The sequence below is a fragment of the Dermacentor variabilis genome, chromosome 4 (genome assembly GCF_050947875.1).
Source record: "Dermacentor variabilis isolate Ectoservices chromosome 4, ASM5094787v1, whole genome shotgun sequence".
Classification (NCBI taxonomy): domain Eukaryota; kingdom Metazoa; phylum Arthropoda; class Arachnida; order Ixodida; family Ixodidae; genus Dermacentor; species Dermacentor variabilis.
The window spans coordinates 41,481,326-41,508,388 of record NC_134571.1 but is presented as its reverse complement, the minus strand read 5'-3'; the positions used below and the strand labels follow the sequence as shown (position 1 = coordinate 41,508,388).

Sequence of the window (27,063 nt, the reverse complement as noted above, 5' to 3'; positions counted from 1 at the left end):
TTACTTCTTTCCTCCTCTCCTTCCTATCTTACATTTCTATGTTTCTGTCTCCTTCTATACGAAGAGCAGACAGGCGTCGTGTCCCTTCCGGTGGCAGTTGCCAGCCTGCTCTTCGCTTTTCCTTTCCTGTTAGGTGTATGTATGTTTTCAAAAGAAATAATAATAATAATACTGTTTCAAAGATGTTCTGTGCCGTCATGTTTACGTGCCACAAAAGGCAGCCAAAGAAAAGAACTTCAAAATTTTCAAAATTGTACAAAAAGCACTAACGATTCGCTCTTACTCTTAGGGTATGACGGTCTTAGCCGTACGGGACAAACCAGCACTCTTAAGGGAGCGAGGATACTTACCGTGCCGGTCCAGTGGAAAGCAGGCGCCCGAGCCGAACGACTCTCATTTATGTCCCCTGGACACTTATTTAAGTATTCTACGAGTTTAGACCGCCGTAATTAACCCTACCCTCGCTGGGCTTAACTCCAACAACGTTGCGTTAACCACGTGCGTTAACACGCAGCGCGATTCACGCGGTATTTCGTGCCGCACACAGACACCGAGAGTAGAGGCATTCGTGCCTGCATTACGGAGAACGCATCAGCAGGTGTATAGTGAAAGAGCGCGTGCCGTCGGTGATCTTCAGTAGTTATCTTATTTGTTTGTTTGTCTCTTTGTCTGTTTGTTTGTTTGTGTATGTGAGCTTTCGTGTGCGTGTTTGTCCACAACAGAAAATTATTTGTCCCGTCTTTTATATCCTCTGGCCCTTCGTTCCTCACGACGCTCTATTTTTCTTTCGCATTTAAAGGAATTAAGTCGCCGTTTATTAGATAAACGTTTTGTCTTCATAAGTGCACGTCACCGTCACTTCTGTGGCAGCTTCACAGGTACTCGTTATGCTTGTTTTTCACTTTTCAGTTGTCCATAATATTGTTAGGCTGAACGTCCCAGACCTGCACAGTGGGCTATGAGGCACGCCGTTGTGGAGAGCTGCCGAATAATTGCCACCAACTGGCGTTCTCTAACGGGCACCCAATGCACGGGACACGCGAGTAGTGTTGCATTCCGACCTCACTGCTACGCGGGCGCCGCCATCGTGATTGAACCCGCGACCTCGGTCCATAGCCTTTTGTGCTACTGTGGCGGGCAGGCTTCTTCTTCTTTGGAATGTATCGTCATTGAATTGGACGTGGTAACTGTACAGTAGCACTTTATTCTACTCCGTGTGCACGGTTCTTTTCTCCTAATATTTCTCGCGTAGTGACTGTGCAGATACGCGGGTAAAGTTCTCGGTGATTGGAAGTTGGCGTGTTGTCGATATACGTATTGCGCTTTCTGACTGTGCGACGAATATATGGCCGTAGGGGCTCAACTTACGCGATGTTCTTTTTTTTTTCTCACCGACATATTTTTTTCCTCCTTTGCTCATTTTGTTGCCGTTTTTGTTTTGCTTTGCATATCTTTTTATGTATATTATTTTTTTCATGAATGCTCGCCCTTCGGTGACCTATTTTCCGCGCTTTCTTTACTGACCATTCACCCTCGCCACTCATCATACAGGACCCACCGCTGTGATTTACTAATTTCTTCCTTCTTTATTTTTAAACATAGAAACATGGAAAACTAGGCTACGTTGATTCACGAATTGTGGAATACCTGCTGCTGATATGAAGTGATGGGTTCGACTCTTGGATGTGGTGGTCGTATTCTGATGAGGGCGGAATGCAAAAGCCCTGGCATATATCTAAATCACGGGCATTATAACGTAAAGCTAATCCAATCTGTTTCAATTCCATTGCTGGCCGCAGCCCTCCACGACTGGTCAAGCATTTTTTCGGGCCACCCCCACTTCACCTGCTTGTGGCGCGACGTCACGAAAACCGCGAAAGCTCCCCATCCGATGTGACATGTACACACTGATTGTTCATAATTAGAACAAACAATAGGAGGGTAAAAAAATAACACGATTCTACGCCTCTTTCGCAGTGAGTCCTACGCTATTTATTGGCCAAAATTTTTTCATGCTGAACTCGAAGTGCCCGTCTGTCACGCGACGTCTCAAAATCGCGAAAACTCACCACGTCGAAGTGACACGTGCGCACTTAAAATCCAGATTAATATGCCGAACAAAAGTTTTTTTTTTTCGGAATAGCCTGAGACTGTCATGTTCCGAAAGGAATAAAAGGTGGCTGCCCACCGATAGCGCTGGCACTAGTTACCCGGAGCTACCGGGGAGAATGGATTTCTCTGCATACAATAACAATTTCTGGGTGGCAGACTAACGTTATCAAGCCTTCTCGGCAAGTATAGGACATCGCTATGCCGATTCTTCTTCGCTGAGGATCCATCTGAGGCGGCATTTTAACTTTCCGTTGCCCGCCTCGCGATTTTCGAAATATGTGCGCCCAGTTCAAAAGAGTTTCAAATGGTATCCTGTCTGCTGCTGGTTTCGCATCAATTTGACTTGTGTGCTCCATTGATAAAGAACCCTTGCGATCGCCTTTTCTGTATCTCTGGTGGCCTCATTTGGCCTGTACAATATAAACGAACGAGCGAGCGAACGAGCGAGCGAGCGAGCGAGCGAGCGAACGAACGAACGAACGAACGAACGAACGAACGAACGAACGAACGAACGAACGAACGAACGAACGAACGAACGAACGAACGAGCGAGCGAGCGAGCGAGCGAGCGAACGAACGAACGAACGAACGAACGAACGAACGAACGAACGAACGAACGAACGAGCGAGCGAGCGAGCGAACGAACGAGCGAACGAACGAACGAACGAACGAACGAACGAACGAACGAACGAACGAACGAGCGAGCGAGCGAGCGAGCGAACGAACGAACGAACGAACGAACGAACGAACGAGCGAGCGAGCGAGCGAGCGAGCGAACGAGCGAGCGAACGAACGAACGAACGAACGAGCGAGCGAGCGAGCGAACGAACGAACGAACGAACGAACGAACGAACGAACGAACTAACTAACTAACTAACTAACTCTGCCGAGGTGTGCATACTGAATCGGCAAAAAACAGCTCGAAACCTGGGACGAAGTTCATGTTGATTCCTTATCACGTGGCATATACCCACAAAAGTATGTGCTCCCACATAATGTATGTATGGGTATCTTCCACACATTGTGAAATAACATGACCATAGCAACAAAAATGTCTAAATCTGTAAAAAAGAAAGACGGCGAAGTAATTAATGCATAACTAAAAAAATGTGTACGTTGTAAACGGAAGAATACGAACGAAATAAAGAACGATTCAAACAGTGCTGCTTGTGTCGTCCTTCTCTTAGACCCGTGTTCGGCGCTATTTGTTTCTGTATTGTAGAATAAAACATTTCAGAATATATTTCTGCTTAGTCTCGTAACCGTTCCTGAAATGAAGTGCGCATTTTGCTTCACGTTGAATTGCAGGTCGAGTTTTCATCGGCGCGCACTTGTCCACCGGAACCGGAAGAAGGAGGAGGCAGAGAACAACTGAGGAAGCTGGGTTCGTAACTTCGCTCTCCTTTTGATTTTTCTCTCTCCTATTTCAGTCTCGATCGTATTCGTCAGCAGCAGCATCGGGGGAGCGAGCGTAAGAGGAAAGAAAAATACTCATTACACTTCAGACCACCGGCGTCATGAGAAATTCTGTCAGAGCACGCGAAGACCACCACCTTTAAAAGTTTCCGCAACATTCTTCGTCGCCTTATGTACGCTTTTTTCTGAGCCCGGCCCTCCTTCAAAACGGCAGCTCGCTCTCGCCCGCTCCCCTCCCCCTCCCCCCACGGCGATTCGCGATGAGCAAGAAAGACGCCGCCCCGTATCCGAGAGAACTGCGCGGGGAAGGAGTTTTAAATTTCCAAGCGCAAATGACATCACGCGAAAGCCTTCTCCGCGATGGCGAGCACAAAAAGAGCAAGGTAGCGGAATTTAAAATAATAATAAAAAAGATAACAAGAAGAAAAGGGGAGGAGGGGTGTGGGGTGGCAGGGAGCGAGGTTGAACAGGGCCGGCAAGGTTCGATGGGCGCTGCAGTACAGCGCACGGGGATCATTACGGGGGATCAGTTTGCCTCGAACAGAGAAATCGATGGGCGCGCATTCGGCCCACCACTGCTGTGCCAGACCATTCAGGTTTCTGCATTTATATCGCTGAAAGAGAAAAAAAAAAGAAACGGAAAAACAAACTAGCGCTTGCAGAGGTCATGAGAAGAGAGAGAGATGGAGAACGCCAGGAACAAATCTCCTGCGGGCCGAACGGGGCGTATCAGTGCGTATAGCGTGCCGATGGTGTGCTCTCTGGAGATACTGCTGCATTATATATATATATATATATATATATATATATATATATATATATATATATATATATATATATATATATATATATATATATATATATATATATTTATATATTGGTGTATTATTTCTTCTGTATTTTTTTCCTCCCCGAACGAGGGTGTTAAATAAAGTTAAACCACGCTGATTAACTGGCGAGCGGCTTTGCCTGGTTTCGCTTGTAACGCATGGCTAATCAGAAAAGCAGAGTGTACATGCTTACCTTCTTTTTTTTCTGGCCGTGAAATGTGAGTGACAGAGTTCTTGTGTTTCCTGTTATGCATATTTGCTTTGCGATTGAGAGGAAGCGGAAGCGAGATATAGAGAGAGAGATAGAGAGAGAGATAGAGAGAAACACGGAACGAATGCGGCGCCGGTAATCCGTTTTCCTTGTTAAATGTTGACTGTTCTGCAGGACACCGCGGTTTCAGAGGAACGCTAGCTTGAAACGGAAGAGGAATTAAAAAAAAAAAAGAGGAACTTGAAACGTTGTGTTTGCCTTAAATTTCTCGTTTTCCCTTTTTGTACATTTGAAGTAAAAATTACACATTTTTGAAACGATGACGATGACCGCAACAACAATAACAACAAACTCCATTCTCTGGGAGAACGAAATGCGCGTTCGCACTGCTTCTATAGAGTAGATAACAGCGCATATTATGTGAGCTCTGCAATCGAAATCTCACAGTTGTTGCTTATAGGGTCTTCCCTACCCTGCTTGCGTGACCAGGAGGAAGACCAGCGTCCCTTCTAAGGAAAAAAAAGAAGAAGAGAAAGAAAGAGAGAGAAAAAATGAGAGAGACAAGAAAGCTGTTTCTTATACACATGTAATAAGGTTATTGCACTTCTGTGGGATGAACTGGCTGGCCGAGAAGTGCTTGTTCATCTTTTAGGTACAGCGCTGTGGAACTTCTTATGCTGATTTAAAGGATGTCTTTACCTTTTAAGGAGCCGAGACTACGTTCTGCAAAAACGCGTATCACTGAATTATTACTACCCACACAAAAAAGTGCTATGTTCCGAGGTACGTGTCGTAACTCTTCACGAACACCTGACGACGGAAAGATCAATAAATTTTAGGTATCCATAATTGACGCAGGGGACAATCACATTATTATTATTATTATTATTTGTTCAGAAAACATATATACACTTGACAGGAAAGAAAAAGCGAAAAGCAGGCTGGCAACTACTACCGGAAGAAGCACAACGCCTGCCTACTCTTCATAAAGGAGAATGAGAAAGATTAGAAGAAAGGAGGAAAAGACGAAAGAAAGAGCAAAATGATAAATTCAAAGAGCAAAGATGAACACACACAGTACAGGTTATGACCTGTACTGTGACGTGTACTGTACTGTGACCTAATAGCGTGACCTGCCCGTACACGTACAGGCAGGTCACGCTATTAATGAATTTTAAGTACGGACAAATACGGATAAATATCTAATCGATGCCTCGTTGTTCCTGTGCTTGAGATGGGCGCATCGTCTATATAAGAAGCTAAGTTACGATGCCGTCGGCCTCCTCTACTCCCCTAAAAAAGAAAAAAAAATGTCGCAGTTTCGCCTGAAAGGCGAAGCATAGATTGCGACAGCAAATTAGTACACAGCTATGCGAAGTAAGGACAGTAGTTTTATCGGTCGTGTGAAATTGGGAACATTCGCTTACTAACTTAATTAACAAGCATGGTGTCAGCGCGCACAAGCAAACAAGAACACATCACACTCGATGAGCGCGGACACTCGCTGTCAAAACGCTGGTGTGAGCAAGTGCGGCAGCAGCAGCGAGCGAAGTGACCTTCGTGCGGTCTATCGTTTCCACGCAAGAGAGGCGATAACACAGCGCGCATGAGCTGTCTGTAGACCCCTTTCAAGATACGATGCGCGCGACCGCGTGCGGCCGTGCAAAGTACGCGCTTGGCGGACTTTGAGATCACTGGTGGTGCTTTCTTTCAGTTTGCCCTGCGACAAGACGTAGACGGAGATTCTTAAACCAGAAATGCCGGAACCGGATTTGGTGTGAGGGGAAAAGGCGGCGCACACCAAAGGTTGGTCGCTGCTTAAGAAAGCGGCGGTGGCGCGTGGCTTTAGGTACGACGAGAGCGAGTCGTCGCCCGTCTCTCGCGCCGGGCGGGGCGAAGAAGAACGCGAGCACGTTTTCGCTAAAAGCCCGCGCACATTCCCATCATCGTGTCAGTCGCCTGGCATTTATACTTCGCCTCGTCTGCTCCGTGCAGCGTGGCGTAGGCGAGCGCATGAGTCGGGCAATCAGCAACCAGAGTCGGGCGGCGTGTTCCTGAGAAAGGAGGAAGGATCGCCCATTGCGCACGGCTAATCCTTCCGTGGCGGGTTCAGTCGGCGACGCGCTAAGCGCGACGAAAAGGGGACAATAGAGGACGATCCCCTTCTTCGGTTTTTCACTTTCTAGCTGACTTGCGAGGCCGGTAGCTGTCACTGCAGTGTACGGATTTGGTGGGATGAAGCATAAACGCGAGGCTCGTAGGTACCAAATGCGCGAAACATACGCTGGCGGCCCTTATTTATGCATTTCTTCGTTTCACGTTCCTCTTTTTTTTTTTTTTTAGCTCGTACACCACGACACCTCGTGTTTCATTCGAGGCGGTGCAATCGAGGCCGGCTCCTTTGCGCAGCAACGTTTTTTGTCCCGCGCACCTTCCACCGTCGCCGCAGCACATTCGGAGAAGCAAGAGCACGCCGAGAGCTGCGATGCTCTTTTCCGCAGGCAGGCTACGGTGTCTCGACGTCCTCGTCGGCCCTAGTGGCGGGCGAGGAGGACACAATGCAGGCTAAGCAGACCAAGTAAACAGCGCCGTGGCGTGGCTGGTGGAAAGGACCCATTTCACGTTTGCTACCGACCGGGAGCGGGAAAATTGTACGCGTGCCAAACATACCACGCTGAAATTCCCCGCGAGTTATACACTTTGCCTGCGACACGCGTACTGAACGTAGCACGGCGCTTGGTTGGGTGCTTATCCACCAGGCCGGCCTGGGAAGCTCCCCCTTCCCTTTCGGCTGCAACGCCACCGTGTCCGAACAAAAGCCGAGTGTGAAACGCGAGCTCTCGGTGTCTGTGTCGCCTCTTGCCCTATATTTGTTTCTCCATTTCTCTTCAGCGCCTCGCCATTTTGTCCGAGGCAGGCAACTAGGGTTGATTACGTTGAAGAGACCTCTGCTGAAAGGAAGAAAGGACACTCGGAATGGGATAACGAAGGCCTTAGAAGAAGACTCGTCGAACCTGTTCGTTTCTTTTCTTTCCCCCTCTCTCTCTTTCTGTTTCGTTTTGTTCTTCGTGTTCGACGGGCGGTACAAACCCGACACGTGCTGCTGACAGCAGAATTAAACACCTGGAGGCTTCCAAGTTCTCGTTTCTGGTCGGTGCGTTTCTCTAGATAACGATACCAAACCTGTCCGTTTAGGGTAAAAAAGAGGGAGGCAATGTAGTTAAAGGAGAGCCAAGAAGAGTATGGAGGGAAATAGTGCGTGGGAGTGCTCACAGGTGTTAGTTTTTGCTGGTAGTGGGAGAGCTTTTGAAGATATGTGCGTGCGTGTGTGTGTGGAAGTTCTGAAGAAGAAAATCAAGCGCGTGTTAGTTCATCATCTCTAGTGTTAGTTTGTTTTATTATTATTGATAGGAACACAAAGGAGAGGTTAGCGCCTCGAGAGCCGCCGTCTACGTCTTGTCGCAGGGCAAACTGAAAGAAAGCACCACCAGAAAGCATTCAACGCAGTCATAGTAACGCGAACAGACATGGAGTTCTGCACAAGTGTAAAGAAAGGCATGGAAGTGAAAATGAGCACACGCAAACACATACACAATTTCTGTCAAGAAGTGAAAGTACAAAAAGGAGTTGCGAGAACACGCACAGGAGTTTGCAGCATTGCAGAGGAGGAGAATAACGTAACTACACCTAACTACATATAACCAACTTGAATGCGCAAAACACGCGTATATGACCTGCTGTACTTACTAATGTTATTGCCGGGTAAGAACTGCAAGTTTTCGCTAAAACAAGAATGTATTTAAGCTTATCGGCTGCTTGAAATGATGATATAAACTTGTCTCTATGTCTGGAGATGGAATGATTGATTGATATAACGAGAGAAGCAAACAAAGAAGCTTTGAATGAGCAAATGTAATGCACCATGTTCAAGGACCTGTATTCGATGCCACCAAAGATTGAAATGATTCTCATTGAATGCACCTCAATGTAGACTGCCAACGCCTATACGATAACCACAGTGCGTTGTAATTTAGGGCTGCATACTGAATAGCGGTCGATACTACATTTAAGCAGAGTAACAATAGTAACAACGCAATTTCGCAGTGCCGAAACGAAAAAAAAAATTATAGGCCAAGCCACCCTGTGATGGTGGCATGGCAGCGAAGCTGTCGATGTGCTCCCAAATTCGCCCCCAATCTACGTTACGAACGACGTTGAACAGCAAAGCCAAACGAGTGCACGAAGCAAAACACGTTTGTTTGTAATTTGCGATTGAGCATACTTCTTAGTTAATTAGCTTAATGAAACTTGGATGGACTAGAGTTTTATCATATAGTCGACAAACATGGGGACGTCCGTTGCCCTACCGTAGAAGCGCATTTATTGACAGCAGAGCGGAACTCCAGGACTTTTACAGCTTCACTGTGTACTAACTAATTATGAAAAATAAATGATAGAGCAGTCTTAGCGGTCAATTGTCGTGTAATTTGTTATGTTTCGATAAGAAAAGGAATGACTATAGGTGCGCACACACATTTTCGTATCTCCTTTGTGATTAAATGCGTAGTATTTCTATGCTTACCCAACGAGAAATTTGTCCGTTACGTAAGACAATAAATGGCTCATACCCCCTTAAGCAATGGCTCATACCCACGTAACCAAGAAAAAACAACCAAAAAGCTACGTGAGAGTCTAATGATATTGAAAATGATGCCTATTGATAACTAAACTACTGAATATGCATATCCAAGTGATGAGACGTATTAGATTTTGCATAGAATGAAAAGATTTTGCAATAAATTCGGGTGCGGAGTTTTTGCACACAAAGATTTGTTGACGGACCCGAAAAATCCATAGAACCCTAGCTATATATAGCTTCGCTGTAAAAAATACACCGTAGAGCGGGATAAAGAATGGTCAAGCAATATAAGTTCCTCAATGTATCATGATAAACGATCTTTGAAGCTCGGTTACTTGCCATCAGCGTCGTTGTGCCCTTGTTTCAGCCAACTCACTAATGGATGGCTTAGTTAACGAATTGGTTGACGGAGAGACAAACGAGCGGATAGGCAGACGGATACTATCGACTTCTTACTCTGCTGACCTCGCTCTCGATTCTTTTTGCCTTCCAGTGGGGTTTCCCAATTGGCTGCCACTGCGGGCTCGTCGATCGCTTATTTGCCGATTCTCGCGATCACGTTTTTTGGATTGGTAATGGTTTTTCGCAGATTAGGGATGCTTGTTGCTTGCCCGATTTCCAGGCAACGCACTATACCCGCGCGCCCATTAGACCAGCGCACGCACTTGGAACGCTCCATGTCGTCCGGCAGTATAATGGAAGGTAACATCTTTGCCCTCGATAAGGCGTGTTTCCTTGGTAACAAAGAAGGCCTTGCAGCGACCCCATATATTTCTCATTCTGCATTTACTGCTCAACCGAGAAAGAAATTGGGGACTATATTTTCCAACGATTCATTTTATGCTGCAGTGTTCTTGCCGTTCGTCATCAGCACCCTTCGCTTCCGCTGTCGCCGTTATCGGCGGCTGGGCGAGACGGACGATAATAAATAATAAAAACGTTCGAGGAAAAAGCACCCTTCGGAAATGCGACCCAGGAGGGTTAACAAGTGCAATGGTGTCATTACTCGTACCACTACTAATCAAAAGAAATAACACACACACGCACACACGCACGCACACACACACACGCACGCACACACGCACACAAACACACACACAAACACACACACACGCACACGCGCACACACACACACATACACACGCACACACACGCACACACACGCACACACACACGCACACACACGCACACACACACACACAGGCACGCAGGCATGCGCGCACACACAACTTCTCAGGGGGCTATAACACTGAAATATAACATTTAACTTATTACCTTTGGAGGCATGCTAAACGTCATTCATTTCGTCATTAATTGGCTCGCACTCGCTCCATGGGCATTTCCAGAATCGACAACTTGACTGGATGAGCTGTCAAGCTAATAAACATAATCGGAGAAAAAAAGAATCGTTACGAAGTACGTCTCCAGGAATGCTACGATAATTTAGTATACCGTTACCGCTTCAGTGACACCGCCAGAGAGGAAAAGTGCAAGCAGTGGCATAAGTCTGTGATAAACAGAGCTTTCGCGGAGCTCTTATACAGTAGCGACTTCTTAAAGGGCATACAGCAACGGAGCGCTATATAAGAAGCCACTCGATCCGGCGTCGAACGTTTCTCCATACTTGGAAATATCAGAAATGCCAAGAGCGCAGCTTTGTAATAGCATACGTTAGCGTACTAACTGACGAAATCTCTGATGTAGTCGCTCGGCACTCATTGCAAGGGCGCGAGATAGAACGCCAATGAGCGTGACGATCGAATAGCATGAGTGGACGTGATGTCTGAACGGGAGTCATTGCCAGTGAGTATAAGTGGGAACGACTGTGAGTGAGTTCGAAGTGAACGTGAGTAACGAGCGCGATTGTCGGCAGGTCTATAGTGTTAGCGGACGCGAGTGTAAGCGTGAGTGAGCGCCATTGAGTCTGAACAGAAGCGACTGGGAATGGCGAGTGAGCGCCGACGGGTGTGTGAGTGGACATGGGTGTGAGTTAGCTCATGACATGCGAAAATACTGGCGAGTATGACTGAGTGCGAGCGAGTGTCCACTTATTCTGCCACTCTATACGAGCTAGGGTCTCTGCGGATCTCAATATCAAGGAAACAACAAAAGAAGAAACGCGAGGCACAACAAGCACCTCGCATGCTCAGGGAATTCCAGTTGTGGCCACGAAGCGCTCGTCGGCTGCAGACGAGAAACGGAAAAAGTGCGACACGATCAAAAAAAGAAGATAGAAGAATAAGAATAAGTAAAAAAAAAAAGAACAGCGCGCCTGCATTTCTTTTGAAGAAATACAAATAGATGGAAAAATAAAACAGAGCAAAATGAAGCCAGATTTCCAGTTTGACTCGTCATTGGTGCCCGCGGGCGTTCTGGTTGGCGCCGCGGCGGGGTTTCCTTTGAAGGGGAAATTGAAGACGGGGTGGTCTAAATCTTTCTTTTCACTCGAAGATCACCGCGTCAGAGTAGGCGGGCGGGGGTTAGGCCAGACGTCGCGCCACAGTCCCTCGCCTCTTCGTTATAAATAATACATCGAGTGGAACACAATGGAAGACGCAAGGGCCGGGCGACGAGCAAAGTGCGACGAGTGCGCGCTAAAGCGACGAGCTGCAAAGCGCAGGAAGGTACGCACAGCACAAGAGGTTGTGGCCGAGTAGTGGTGTATAGTACCATGGTAGGGGCAAAAGCCACTTCACATCTCGCGCCGGGTGTAAAATCTTTACAGATGAGGCAAGAGGGAATCAGAAAAAGAAATAACAAAGCCGAAGGGAGTGGTGATGGGAGTATCGAACTTCCGTCGTCGTCTTCCGTGTGGAGAAAGTCACTGCGGAGGATCTCTGGTCCAGAAAGAAGCACACAATGGTTTCGCGCGGAGCCGGCAGAAAAAAAAGAAGAGAAAAAGAAAAGGAAGAATGTGAGGCGGCTGAAACCAGTTCTACTATGTAGACAGGATCGTTGAGAAGTGAACCTTCTTGAACAGCGCTTTCCAGTTCGACAGTCCTCAATGCCTACACTTCATCCCGAGCATCGCTGATAGAACCGCCGCAGCTACAGCGGCAGAAGATGCGCTGCGAGTTCACGCAGTTAAAGGAGGCGGAACAAAATAAAGAAAGTGCGCGCGTGTGTGTGCGTGTAGGGGGGAGAAGCCAGTGTTCACGAATCGGCTATTGTTGGAGGCAGTTCGATGCCAGAAGCCATTGAAACGTGGCGGAAATCCCTGTCCTCTCTATGGAAGCAGCAGTCGTACGTGAATGTGCTTATGTTCCCTGCTTTTATATATATATATATATATATATATATATATATATATATATATATATATATATATATATATATATATATCTATATATATATATATATATATATATATATATATATATATATATATATATATATATATGTATATCTGGTGGGAATTGTCGGCGTCCGCGAGACAAGAAATTATTCGGCGCAGCTGCCGTGGAGCGATCGAGCACATTTATTGTGAATGTGACGCTCACGGCTTCGGTTATATACTCGCTGATAGGCTAATTACGTTGGCTTTTATTCCGACCACATCGAACCCGATTTAAGAAACTGATTCACCTCATGGAATCTTCATCAATCCAAAAAAGCACTACACGTGGTTTTCCCGAATGTGTTGGTGCGTGTGCGAGATGGGGAAGGGTGGGGGAGGCCATGATTGAAGAAGTGCCGACAGAAGGCGACAATACATATATATATATAGATACTGTGAAAGACTGCTTGGAAAGGCTGATCGGATATTGAGCAATAGGCCTGCCAAGTGCATCCTAGAAAGAGTGCGCTTCCCCACAGGCGTACATCGAGACAATGCCCAGCCTGCTCATTATATACCTTATTACGGGACAGAGAATCGCATTAACTTATTATTGCATCTGCGATTGACATAACATACACCTTTCTGCATGTTAGAGGAGTCTACGTAAGCTCTATAACCTGTGCCGTATTCCACGTGAACTTCTTCCGTCTTTCCCCCCAGCACGTACTTGTAAAAAAAAAAAAGTAGGTTTCTTCAATTGTTTTTTCTTTTTTCTGTTCAAATCGAACTGTGCGCCGTCGATTGTTCGCGTAAGCATACGCGACACGACGAGTTGAAACGCGGCCACGAACAGTCGGGGCGCGTGCGTCTATCTTTTGGACGCTTTCGTTGCGTCACCTCAAAGCTCGACGCGAGAAACCAACATTCGCGCAGCTCGCGCTGAACGAAGGACCGACGAACAACGCATGCCGGGGTGCGACCGCGCGAGATCGCGCCGCCCTTCAAGAGCGACGCACCTCCGTGTCTGCACGTGTGTGCCATCGTGGCGGCCGCGGCGGTGAAAGCGGCGCGCTTAAATATTTAGGCGCGGTAATCGGCCGTTTTGAGTCGCGATCGTTATTCACCCCTCCTCCAACGTCCCCTGCCCCTCTCCGCTGGGGGCAGCGCAGGAGTTTTGCAACGCACGAACGCCTCTTAAGCGGCGACCAACCGACCGACCGACCACCGGGATGGAAATTTGCACTCGTTCGTACCCCTGTCGCCGCCTCGTCTTGGAGTGTCGCGCGAAAGCGGCCGACACGCGAAGGAGTTCCCCCTGCCAAACCGGGCACTGCCTGGCAGACTCCCACCCACATCCCCTTTTAGTCCACTTCTGAGTCGCATGAGCGCGTGCACCCACCGGCACACGTGTGTGCGTATATATATATATATATATATGCGTGTGTGTGTGTGCGGCGGTGTGGCGAGGTCGCCTGAGCTGAACGGCTACGATGAGCCTTGAGGCGGCGAGGATTTCCATTTGGGGTCTCAGCCGCGCTCCCGCCGCCTTCATTAGAGAGATCGTTATTCGACGTCCGCAGCCGGCCGTGCCTATACACCACGGAGCTGTGCCGCGCACTTTGGGATTCGTGGCACAGTGGCGTGACAGCGCCGAGAAATGGGTCGAGAGGGCGCGGGGGTGCGATGCAAAACAAGAAATTCATCCCCTCTCGAGAGGAGAACCGAAGACTTGCATATTGAATGCGTACAAATTGAAAAGGGGGCCTCACTCCCTTCAACCCTTCCTTCCGTTTTGAGGCGACCGCTTTTCTTTAAAATTCTTAATTGATGCGATATACTGCCTCCTACTTTGCGTATGGGCTTGAAGACAACGCGAGGTTGTGGAGGCTATACAGGCGCGTATGTTTCGTTGCTTTTGCAGGCAGCTGAAGTGTTTCATTGATCGCGACGGCTTCAACGGACGAGTAATTTCGTCCGTTCCCTTTATAGTTAAATATCGCCAATCCGAGCTTCACCTATATACTTTGTTATGTTATTGCTTGTCTCCCTTTCCCTCCCTCTCTCACTTGCACTCTTTCTATTGTTATCCCCCTAGTCCTTGCCCCCGCGCAGGGTAGCCAATCGTAACTGCCTCTGATTAACCTCCCTGCCTTTCTAAGCATCCCTCTCTCTCTCTCTCTCTCGTTATGTTATGGAGTCTTGAATGGGCGAAAGCGCTATGCTTATAAGGAAAGAGGTGCTTTTTTGTTCCTTTATCTATCCTAAAGCGTTTTATCTAGATTGCGAGTGGATGCATGCATGTACACCTTACAGTGATAATTTCGTTGTTTGGTGCCTTTGAGGAATAAATTTCTGCAGAAATGTTTCCGGGCATGGAGGTTAAATAACGGGGGCCGAATTCACAAAGCTTTTCGTTCGTAAGTGCTGTTTGCTATTGGTTGGTCGCATTCGCCGAGAACGTTTTCAACGTTGCGATTTACTGCCAAATCTACACTGCAGTGGAGGAATAGGGCTCCGGTATAATTTTGGCTTTTAAACGTGCACCTAAATTCAAGCGCATAAAGCATTTCCATATTTCACCACCGTCGAACCTTTGGCCTCGTGCTCAACAACAGATCGTCACAGGGAACGAACGCGGCTTGCTAACTGACGTCAGCGCTCCGTCTTGTTGACTACCAAATGAGTCGCAGTAAACCAAACGCATACTATTAGGAGCACTGACTGTCGATAACGCGCTAGTTGATAGCCAGCTCTCTGTGCTGTCTGGCCTAGTCGCTTGGCGTATCTTTGCGCTGGAAAAAGCGCTATTCAGTCAATTCGTCCTAGCGGATATACGCTTGCTAATGAGGAACCGCATTTTAGCGCCAACAAAATGAGCTTCGTTTTTCCTCGGGTATCTCAAAATAACGCCGTGAATTGCCTTCAAGGTAAGCAACAGAAATGCTTGATGGGTTAATTGGACACCTCGGCGTAGACCCCTTTGGGAACGTGTCAAGCTGGCTTTCCAGCAACACACTATTCCTGCGAAACCGTAGCCGCCAACACACTGCTTAAACTGCGATTGTATGCTTTAAATAAAATAGGAACGATTTAACGCACGTAGAAAGGGACAGCATTACCGGTAACTGCTATCCTAAAGTAAATTGGCCGTCATATTTCGGGCAATCGGGCTTCGCTGAGAAGCCGGCTTCACATCTCTCAAGAGACAGAGATAAAACATGAGCGATAAGTGATGCTCTCGCTCCCCGCGACCTCGACAGTGGCTGCTCTCCAAACACAAAGAAATAACAAAATAAACAAAGAAAGAAAAGACGAAAGGAGAAGAAACAGAATAAAGAGAAGAAGAACAGAAAGTTAAGGAGAGAGAAGCCGACCTGCGAGAACCCATTCACACGAATGTCATCAGCTTGAGGGAGACGAGTCGAACGAGCATGTGGCGACTTGAAACGGAGATGTCTCAGGAGAAGTTTTCTTCGACGAAGCACATTCGCATCCCGTACAAAGCGAAACTGAAAGAGACGGTAAGGAGAGAGAGGGAAGGTGCGCAAATGCCGCGGGAACGGGGTTGGCGACACCACCACCACCAGATGAATAAGAATACGACGGCAGGCAGCCCTCAGACGACGACGAATGCGCGAGCTAGCGCGCGCCGGCCGCGTGAAGAAGAGGGCCGCATTCATTTTTCAACCGAGGCGCCGACGTTGCATGCGGAGACCATTTTTCACGGTGGGCACCACTAAGAAGAAACGCGAGCAACCAGTGAACGGGCTAGCGTCACGCGCACCGAGGCTGGAGGTGAGAGAGATCGAGCAGGGAGGGACGAAGGGAATCTCGGAGGCTACACGGTGGCGGCGGCTGGTGCGAAGCGCCTTTCGTTGCGTTCTTCTCCTCTTTTACCCCCTCGGGCTCTCTCTTTCATTTCGCGAACCTGAATCACGGCCGCGCGCTGTCTCCAGGCGAGCTTTTGCCGCCACTCCGACCGCGAAGCGAGTGATCCGCGGCTTCGGCGCGAGTGCGTATGCAGGAAGGAGAGGAAGCCAGGGAACTGTCGTCAGGCTGGATGGAGAGCGCTTAAAGCCTTCGCGGTGTGGCTCTGCCACTATCGGATTGCACCCTCCCCCCTGCGTATAGCGCTCGATGGTGGCGAGAGAAGCGGGCCGAAAGAAGATAGCTCGTAAAAGCGTTTAAAAAGAAAGTAATGAAGTTCGCGCTCTTCGTCTAACGCTGAAAGTTCAGAGGAAAGAAGACCTTCGAAGTAAAGGGCAAGAAAGAAAGAGTGCAACAATATGCGAAGGTTTTCGTCGCGCAAGCTAATTCGCGGGTTATTGCAAAAGTCTGCAGAAACAGATCGGGTGTTGGAGGGGGGGGGGGGGAGCTGCGAAGAAGTTCGCGCAGTGTCGCAAGTTCGCGAAATTCTAGAAACCTACAGAGTGCCAGCGTGCACGAGATAAACCGGTGATATAACGGTTGCAATCAAACATTGTTTAGAGTGCGTTGACGAAGAGAAAAAACTTTATTTAAGGAGGCAAAAAAAAAAGAAAGGTACAGAGACACATGTATTCAAGTTTTCATTGCATGTATGTAAAATATGTATCTACGTAATTGATCTGTTCGGACAAATCAATTACACAGATTGAGATAGCTTTATACCGCTATCTTCTCTAATAAACACCTCTTTCACCAGGTTTGCAATAATTAGGAACTTCATTTTACCTAAGGTACATATTATTTATGGTATGTAGAGCGTCCATCTTTCATCCGTCGCTTTCTGGAACACACTACCATTAGATGTAAAAAAAAAAAAACCTCTAAAATTCACGATGTTAAGAAACAACTAAAAGAATATATTCTGTCCCATGCTGATGCTTAGTTCACACTCGTAACTATTCTTTCAGTGTGCCTTCATTTAGTTTTCATTGTCAGGCTATGATATTGCTGTTTAATGTGCTTGTTATGCATATGCATTCGAGTTCGCTAATTAGGCTGTGTACGTTATGCCATTTGTACTGTTCATTAAACATAGTACTTAATAACATTATGTGAGAGTGGTTATGTGCTTCTTATTTATGCACATTTCGTGTTAAAATTATGCTATTTAAGTTACGAACCTCTACTTGTCCCTTGTTGCAACTTACTGCAATCTGTGCTTCATTATGTTCATTTCAGAAAGGCGGTCCCATTGCAGTCTTTGACTTCGGGAACTCCTTCTGTATATTAAGATCCTGCAATCTTTCTGTTCCTCACAATAAAGCCGATTCTGATTCTGACGTGCACCGAACTACACTGCGCCAAAAAGAAGGAAAGCAAAAACTGTGCAGAAACCATCGACGACGATTGTCAATGTAAGCGAACAGCCGAAAGCTTCTAGAAAGCTATCCACTTTTATGAATGGAACGATGCGCTCGAAGAAGTATATTCGTTGCAGTGATGATACTTAGCTAGCGGTTGTTGCTTCTACGTCGGCGCGCGAGCGCCGACGTAGAAGGCGCCCAGTAAACCTTCGGACGGCTCATTGCGACAGCGCGAGCGTCTCAGAGAGCTATCGACGAACGCACCCCACGAACTCGGTCGCGGGTGAGAGCGTGCGTCCTTCATTATCGGCGCGTTTGCATCGGCGGTGAGAGTCGGACCAGCGACCAACAACCACAGGCCGCGAACCACAAACTGCGAAAACGGATGAGTCAAAGAAAGCTATTCAAGCAGAGTACCGAACCGAAACTGAACGGAAAATCGAAAAAGAAAAAAGAAACGTTATTTTTGCTCGAACCGGGTCTGAACTGAAGCGTTACGATATTTTTACACTCCGGAACAAAGCCGACAGGTAAAAATAATGGTTTTCGGTCCACGTCGGCCACCTTTGCTGTAGCTTTTCATTCATGCATTGCCTCCTCTTGTGGCTCAACTACGCTACCTCATTTGTAAGTGTACGCTATGTTCTCGTGAATTTAAATGTAGCAGCACCGTTAGTACGGTTTTCAGGGCATCGTGTCACGGGGCAGACTAGGTGTTGCATTAGCGCGACAATATTTGCATAACATCTGACCGACGGACTCGCCAAACTGTGACTCGGGCAAAGTACCGGAAACAGTGGAACACGTACACTTGTTGCTTGTCCCCATTATGACTGTGCACGAGAGACACTGGTTCTTTCGTTAGAGCCAATTAACAACAGGCTGTTCAGTTAAACAGTGTTACTGGGCCATCGAATGAACATATAAATTAAGCGAGCCATCGAAACTCCGTCAGAATATTTAGTTGATAGAGGTCTAGATTCAATGCTGCGACAATGATGCGACAAAAGCACGAATTGCTTTCTTAAAAAAGAAAAAAAAACTCAATAGCAGTGCGACGAGCTAAAACAGATCACTCACGGGCTTTCAGTCGAGTTTTACACGTCCAAGGAAATTCAATGAATGAACTCTGGAAGACACTTTCACGAAAGTGAAAGATTTGGCTCATTTAAATTCATCGAAAAAGGTGGAGTGGCAGGACGGATAACTTTTCCTCAAAGGCAAGACAAACGAATACAGAAAATAATCGCCCAGAGAAGTAGCGAGTTCCGGATCCAACCAATCGACGGATCCGCGACGCGTATGATGCGGCCGCCCCAATCAGTGTAGCGTACGTACGCTGTAGATATCGTGTGCGGGCAACACGTAATAACAAGAGAGAACCGGAAACAGTGGAACACGTACACTTGTTGCTTGTCCTCATTATGACTGTGCACGACAGACACTGGTTCTTTCGTTAGAGCCAATTAACAACAGGCTGTTCAGTTAAACAGTGTTACTGGGCCATCGATTGAACATATAAATTAGGCGAGCCATCGAAACTCCGTCAGAATATTTAGTTAATAGAGGTCTAGATTCAATGCTGTGAACAGACAGGAGCGTGTACGTATATACCAGATGTTTTTGAGCAGACCCTAAGTAGGTTTTAAATATTGCCCGTGGCAGATAGCAGAATTCCTAGTCCTTGAGCAGGTGTACTCGAAGATTTGTTGATTACTTGCACGAAAAATTAGTAAGCATATTCAACTAATAGTAAAAAAGTAAGTAAATAAGTTTTTAACTAATTACATTGTAGCACATATTGCAATGTAACAATTGTAGCAAGAAATATCAACCTAAACGGAATGATGTGAATGACCATTTCCAAGACATGCGCCATCAGAGTTGCAATGAAAATGCAGCTTCGTTCCACTTACTTTTATAACGTAACAGTGTTTTGTGTATTGAAGCACGAAAGAAACTGGACTGCCAGTGTATTTCTTTGCGAAGTTCGGAAATAGATATGTCAAAGCTGGTATCATCCTCAGAATTCATTTATAGTGAATCCGCTTTGCGAGCTCCCCGGTTACCCTTTGCAAATTGCAGTATGTGTAGTAAGGTAATTAGTTAAAATCATAGGGGTCTTTCTTTTCGTTATTTAGTCAATTCTGCAATTCGATTTCTCGTGCAAATAATGTTCACCCATTTGAACAGTATAGCTCAAGGACGACAATTGCGCTATTCGTCACACGTGATTAAAAAAATAATTATTATTACGGTCTTTTCAGAAACCCCTGGTATATATAATCGCATCCTACTGCCAGTCCTCTTTATTACTTCTCAGTCCCATGCTTATCTCCTCTTCCCTTTCTCCCTGAGCAAAGCAGCACGCTGGAAGAGTCTCTGCGTTTCCTCAATTTACGCTCCTTTCTCTCTCTCCCCCCTCTCTTTCTCAATAAAGCTTGGCTTCACATAAGCTCCAGTGTTGATGTTGGATCTATTTAATTATTTGTAACTGTATGCACCATGAAGAACAAACAACAGGCGTAATGTTTCAATGCAGCTTAGCAACAACATCGAGTCTTTGTACAATATAAACGTGCGCTGTTGTCGTGTAATTATTTTTCGTTTTTGCAAAAGAAAAGTCCTTGAACTAGTTATAAACGGCTTTAACTGTTATTTTTTTCGATCCGGAGTTGGACCGGAGTTGAGCCGTTTTCAGTGAACCGAAGCGAAAATCGTACCGAAAAAAAAAGTTTTGGTTCGACACTCTGAGTGGCGAGTAAGCCCCTGAACAACGCTTTTGAAATGTGATGAACGTGGTTTAAATCATAGATCCGAGATCTCAAAGAGGCATGGCGCAATGCTAACGCATTTCTCTTGCACTTGCTGCTAAAGCGCCACTGAATATTTCTTTAAAACTCTGCTACGCATATCATATTTTGTTTTCATTCCTGTTCGCTTCAGTGTCTCAGACGCCGAACTTTTTAGTTAGAACTTTCTAGTGTACTCCCGTAGAAAGTGCAAGACAAAAGTACGAATTGCTTTCTTAAAAAAAACAAAACAAAAAGAAGACTCGATAGCAGTGCGACGAGCTGAAACAGATCACTCACGGCCTTTCAGTAGAGTTTTACACGTCCAAGGAAATTCAATGAATGAACTCTGGAAGACACTTTCACGAAAGTGAAAGATTTGGCTCATTTAAATTCATCGAAAAAGGTGGAGTGGCAGGACGGATAACTTTTCCTCAAAGGCAAGACAACCGAATACACAAAATAATCGCCCAGAGAAGCAGCGAGTCCCGGATCCAACCAATCGACGGATCCGCGACGCGTATGATGCGGCCGCCCCAATCAGTGTAGCGTACGTACGCTGTAGATATCGTGTGGGGGCAACACGTAATAACAAGAGAGAGCGCGAAAGGAAGAAAAAAATAAAACCGTCTACGAAGGCTAACACCCGTTTCCTCGCTGCTGCTCGAAGCGGCGCCCGAAAAGGCAGGCAAGGTGGAAGCAAACACCGAGAGAGAGAGAGAGAGAGAGAGAGAGAGAGAGAGAGAGAGAGAGTGGTTGCTGCGCCTGCCGCTGCCCGCGGAGTGAGGGAGGCAAGCGGGCTGACAGATGCCCCGTCCCGGTGGGAGACGTGAGTCCTGCGGCAGCGATAGCTTCTTCTCCCAGCGACGCTGACTGGTCCTGATCGATACACGACGGGGTGAGGCCCGGGACCGAGACTGTGCGGACTCCGAGCGGCCACTCTTGGCCTGCGCAAGATCCACTGGTCCTCAGAGGATGCCAGCGTAAGAAAGAAAGAACAAGGAAGCAGAAGGGACGCTGAACCTGATCAAGCAGGACAACTTTCCTTGCTGGAAGATTTATCCTTTTCGTGTGAGGTGCGACAGAGTACACTTTTCGCCACCCAATTATGCTGCCGCGTGCGAAATGATATCAGCGGAGGAGCACGTGAAAAAAAAGAAAATGCCCCGAGAGAGCTCTAACGAATAACTCTAATTTACCGTAGTACACCTTATGGTGACAAAAAGAAACAGCTGGTGCATGAGGGAGAGGAGAGAGAGATAAAAAGACAGAAGAAAGGGGAAAGGGCAGGGAGGTTAACGGTTTGCTACCCTATGCTGTGGAGAGAGGGGAGGGGGAGGTAAAGTGATAGCACACTAGAGATAAAGAAAGGAGCATAGACATACAATCACAGTCAAATACTCTCACCGCATACCGTCACCACACAGCACAGTAGCACTTGCAGCACTATAAACATCTGTACCGGCTACAGCCGCTTGCCCAATTCTGTTGCCTTTGAAGAGTGGAACAGTGCTCTCGCCGCCCTCCGCTGCGATGGACTGTGATGTCGGCATTCTAAAATAAGTTACTCTGTTAGAGGTCTTTGGTCGAATCACGCTATCGTGATTTCGAGTGATCGTCTCTGTAAATTGTAGCGAGGACAGACACAGAGACGGCGTTGAAGAGCCTCCTCGCTACCGCAGTCATCACGCGAGGCGTCGTCGGCCCATCCGATTCGGAATGCAAAGGACTTGGTGAAGGCCACCCCTAGCCATATTGGACAAAGCAGGGTAGTTTCGCGATGGCAGAGTCCCGCTGGGATGCAAAGGCATAGAGAGGAGTCTAGGTTGTGCAGCCGGTTGTTTTGAAAACTTCCTGTGCTCCACAAAGAGAACGTGATATGACGGGAGAGCATTCGAGGTTTTCTAGCGGATTACATTCTGCAGCGTGATGATCCTGCCACGTGAAAAGGTTAATCAACCGCAAGAGCAAATTATACACAAAGCGTCGATGAAGATTGCCAATGAAAGCGAATAGCCGAAGGCGTCCAGAAAGCTATTTGCTTTATTAAAGAAACGATGCTCTCGAAGGTATATTTGTGACGATATTAGGTAGCGTTCGTTCTTTCATTGCGCATTTCCGTAGAGAAAGCAGCAGTTTACAAAGATGTATGAGTGGTAGTAAAGGTGGTTATACATATGAAATTATAAGCCGATTTGTCATATGTGTGTTGTCTCCAGAGGAGCGACCGGCGGCGTGGAAGTTGGCTGCCGGCCTCCTCTCCCGCCGGTGGAGCACTCTTCCACTGGCTGTGGGAGAGGGGTTGTCATTCTCAAGTGCAGCTCAAACACAGCGAGCGTGGAAACCTTCAGACGCACCAGAGCTCTCGCGCGATAGTTCGTGTCCCTCAAAGGACTAGAACAGTTGGCATTCGGCGGCGAATGCACTCAGCGGCTCGATTGTGCGAGACATGGCCTTCGAGATTAGCGGCGCCTCTGAACGGGCCTCTGACATCGGACCGCGTATAATCTCGGAGGCCATGTGCGAGAGCCAGCGGCCGTTGTATCGGCGCTGTATATCGGCGGTTAAATGTGCGGCTACGGTGAAAATGGGTGGAAGAGCCAAATTATGCTGTTCGCTTTAAACTGTCAAGCAGCATGCACAAAACATTTAACAGCGAGAGTCAATAATGAATGGAGGTCCGCAAAACGCGCAACGAAAAGTCGCGCGTCAAATGCGCTATACCTGTTGCTGAGAAAGAGAGAGAGAGAGAGAGAGAGGCAAAGGAAAGACAGGGAGGTTAACCAGAGATTATCTCCGGTTGGCTACCCTGTACTGGGGGAGGGGCAAGGGGATGCAATAGGTGAGAAAGAAAGAAGGATAAAAAAAGGAAAAAAAAAACCTAAGCACACACACGCACATACACACGAACTATTTCTGTGGGCACTGTTTTTTCGCTGCGTCGGCTCTCGAAAGAGGAATGGCAACACAGTTGACGCCGTCATGGGCAGATCGGGCAGCTGCGTCTGCTCGATCATTGCCATGTATGCCACAGTGACTAGGCAACCACTGATATATTATATCGAGTCCTTCGTCAACTAGTCGATGGTGGACTTCTCTAGTCTCTGCGACGAGCTGCTCATGTGATCTATGGCGCAGTCCGAGAGTAGACTCTGTAGGGCTGCCTTGGAATCACAGAAGACTGACCATGCGTGGGATGGTTCCTCCTTAATGAAATGAAGAGCCGCACGCAAGGCTACCAGTTCAGCAGCTGTCGTTGATGATACATGTGACGTCTTTAGCTGTATTTTGACGGATCTTCTTGGTATCACCACAGCGGCAGCTGCGCTTGCAGATGTGACTGAACCATCGATGTAAACGTGTACGCGGCCACTGTGCACCTCATGTAAAAGTTCTAATGTGGCCTGCTTAAGGGCAAACGACGGCATGTTGGCTTTCTTCATGATTCCTGGGATGGTGAGGCGCATGTCAGGTTTGTGCAGGCACCATAAAGGTGAGGATGGTCTTGCTGCAGGCATGTAGTTCGATGGCAATGAGGTACGATTGGCATCAATTATACGACTGAAAGTTGTGTGTGGCCTTTCTGCGGGTAGAGCGGCAAGATGGTGAGAAGGTAATCGGGCAACGTGCCGAATATGCGCCCTGAGAGCGTCGGTTGCCAAGTACGTTGATATTGGATAATCTCGAGCTATGACAACCGTTGCCGCTGTAGACGCACACCTCGGAAGACCGAGACACGTCATTAGGGCTTAAGCTTGTAGTCCCTGGAGTACACGCAGGTTTGTTTTGCAGGTGTTACCAAGCACAGGGAGGCTGTATCTTGCAAAGCCGAGGAACAAGGCTTTATAAAACTGCAGCATTGACAGCACCGAAGTGCCCCATGACTCTCCGCCGAGAAAATTGAGGAGATGTATTATTGTCAATAATCTCTTCTTCAGGTATGAAACATGCGGGCGCCATGATAGGTCGCGGTCAATAATTACCCCTAAAAAGCGGTGTTTCCGTTCATTTGCTACTGCTTGCCCATTGACCTTTACAGTGTAACGCTTCATTTCCTTCCGAGTGAATGTAACAAGGCAGCATTTCTCTGATAACAGCTCTAAGTTCTGTTTTCGCATGTACAGTGATGTTAGCGTAGCTGCCTTTTGTAGCCCTGCTCGTACCTGCAGTCGTGTTACAGCAGACGCCTAAATGCAGATATCGTCGGCATATATTGATACCTGAACTGTGTTGGGCAAGCATCGGACTAGGCCAACGGACACTAGGTTGAATAGCGTCGGGCTCAACACTCCGCCTTGCGGTACTCCACGGCACGTTTGGTGTTGAGTCGTGGCGCCATCCTCGGTCATCACGAAGAAATGCCTGTCGGTAAACTAACTGCACAGCCACTGAAAAGTGCGGCCACCGATTCCGGCTTCAATCAGAGCATCTATAATGGCATAATGTGCTATATTATCATAGGCGCCTTTTATGTTTAGGAATAATGCAGCAATGAGTCGTTTCCGACGTTTTTGATGCTGAACAAACCTAACCAAATCGATGACATTATCTATGGATGAGCGCCCACGCTGGAAGCCAGACATAGCATCTGGGTACACGTTGTAATTTTACAGGTACCATTCCAGGCGCGTCAAAATCATGCTTTCCATTATTTTCCCTATGCAGCTGGCCAGAGCGATGGGACGGTACGATGACAAGTTTAACGGTGATTTACCAGGTTTGAGAAGTGGAACCAAGAGGCTGCATTTCCATTCACGTGGAACCAAACCGTTGCGCCAAGACTCGTTGTAATGGTTTAGCAGCATGAGTCGTGCTTTCTGCCCAAGATTGGCGAGCGCCGCATAGGTAACCCCGTCCGGGCCAGGTGACGAAGAGCGCCTGCAAGTCGCCAGTGCCGCTTCAAGCTCCTCCATCGAAAACATTACATCCATGCGGGAATCCCGTGACACAGGAGTGGCACATGGTGTAAGTGCGCGTTGGAGCTGCGAGCTGGCAAGTCTTGAGCAAAATTCTTCAGCAATGTCTATTTCGCTGCGACCTTGGTGCAAAGCGAGGGATTTGAAAGGAACACGTTGTTGTGTTGATACGCGAAGCCCACGCACGGTTCTCCATATCTGAGATAATCGCTGACGTGGATACAACGACTCACAGAAACGCTTCCATCTTTGAGATTGTAGCGCATCGATGCGACGTTGAATCTTTTTTTGCATCCGCCTTGCCTCTCGGAGATCATGGATGGATTTAGTTCTCCTGTATCTACCTGTTGCTGAAGTATATGTACTGTCCTATGAGGTAATGCGGTACATAAGTTGTTCAGTAAATGATGAATGCTGTGCATTGTAACTTCTATTTTTCATTGTTTCAACTATTGTTGTTTACACATTGTTTCCACTATTCCACTAGTGTATTGTTGTGTATTGGCGTACTTTTGTTATCACCTACTTCTGCGGTATTTTTTATCTTACATTGTAAAGTGGATAATTATTGCCAATCCTTTCTTTTCTTCTTCTTATATATTAAATTTATTTCTTATTTCATTAAATGGTGGGCCTAAGGCAGGTCTTTGTAACGCGTTTGCGTGTTTCTCCCTCGGTTTACTAAGCTTGCGTACTGGAAAACTGAACGCAATAACTAAAGTAAACTCGTTTGCACGAACTTGACGCAAGCGAATCGAGGAAGACAGCACTGCCTGAACCAGCCCGAGCGCATTAAAGATGCGTTCATGCAGCAGATGTACAAAGCGCGCACACGGGCACGATGAGCTGATAATCGGTTCGCATATAGCAGTTAAAAATGAAATACAGCGACGCACGGACGTTCGACGCACAGTCGAAGCGCGAGGCTTCTCCTCTTAACGGCCACTTAAGAAAGCATAACTCTTGTTTGGATCCGACCGCTGGTACGATCTGTTGGGAACTCGGCGCTGACGCCCGTGGTTGTACCTGGGTCGCAAGCCCCAAGGGTAGCGTTGGCCTGGCGGCCTGGGGTACAACTGGAAGCATCCGAAGGTCCCGGCAAAGCATGAGTCGACTGGTAACAACAAAACAACTTGTTTATTTTAACATCGCAAAGAGTTGGCGGTCAGGTTGACCGAAGTAGAGAGACGGGAGAGCACTTCACTCAACAGAAGAAATCGGAGCCCTCCTTTTGGCGTCCGGGGGCAGCTGTTTTTATACTCTCGCAGTTGAGGGCAAGAAGGAACCCCTCAAAAGACGAGCACGTGAATGTACAATGGGCTAATGGTGACGCACACTGTCGAAGCGCTGCCGTAGCACCATGTCGAGCACGATCTCGTAGCACCCTGTCGAGCACGATCTCGTAGCACCCTGTTGTAGCGCTGCCGGTCGGGCACAATGACTGTAATGAGAGGATGATCCCTGCTTTGGCATCGCCTGTTTCGGGCACAATGACTGGAATGAGAGGATGATCCCTGCTTTGGCATCGCCTGTTTCGGGCACAATGACTGGAATGAGAGGATGATCCCTGCTTTGGC

The 27,063-nt window shown here is 47.3% G+C and overlaps 1 protein-coding gene across 1 annotated transcript in view; it reads left to right on the top strand.

Annotated features, from left to right (window-relative positions):
• The window catches only part of LOC142578991 (leucine-rich repeat, immunoglobulin-like domain and transmembrane domain-containing protein 3), a 272,600-nt gene that overhangs the window by 119,793 nt on the left and 125,744 nt on the right, over positions 1-27,063 (top strand). The window contains exon 2 of the mRNA XM_075688755.1: positions 3,420-3,495. The gene's annotated coding sequence lies outside the window, so the exon portion shown is untranslated. The remainder of the gene's footprint in view (positions 1-3,419; positions 3,496-27,063) is intronic.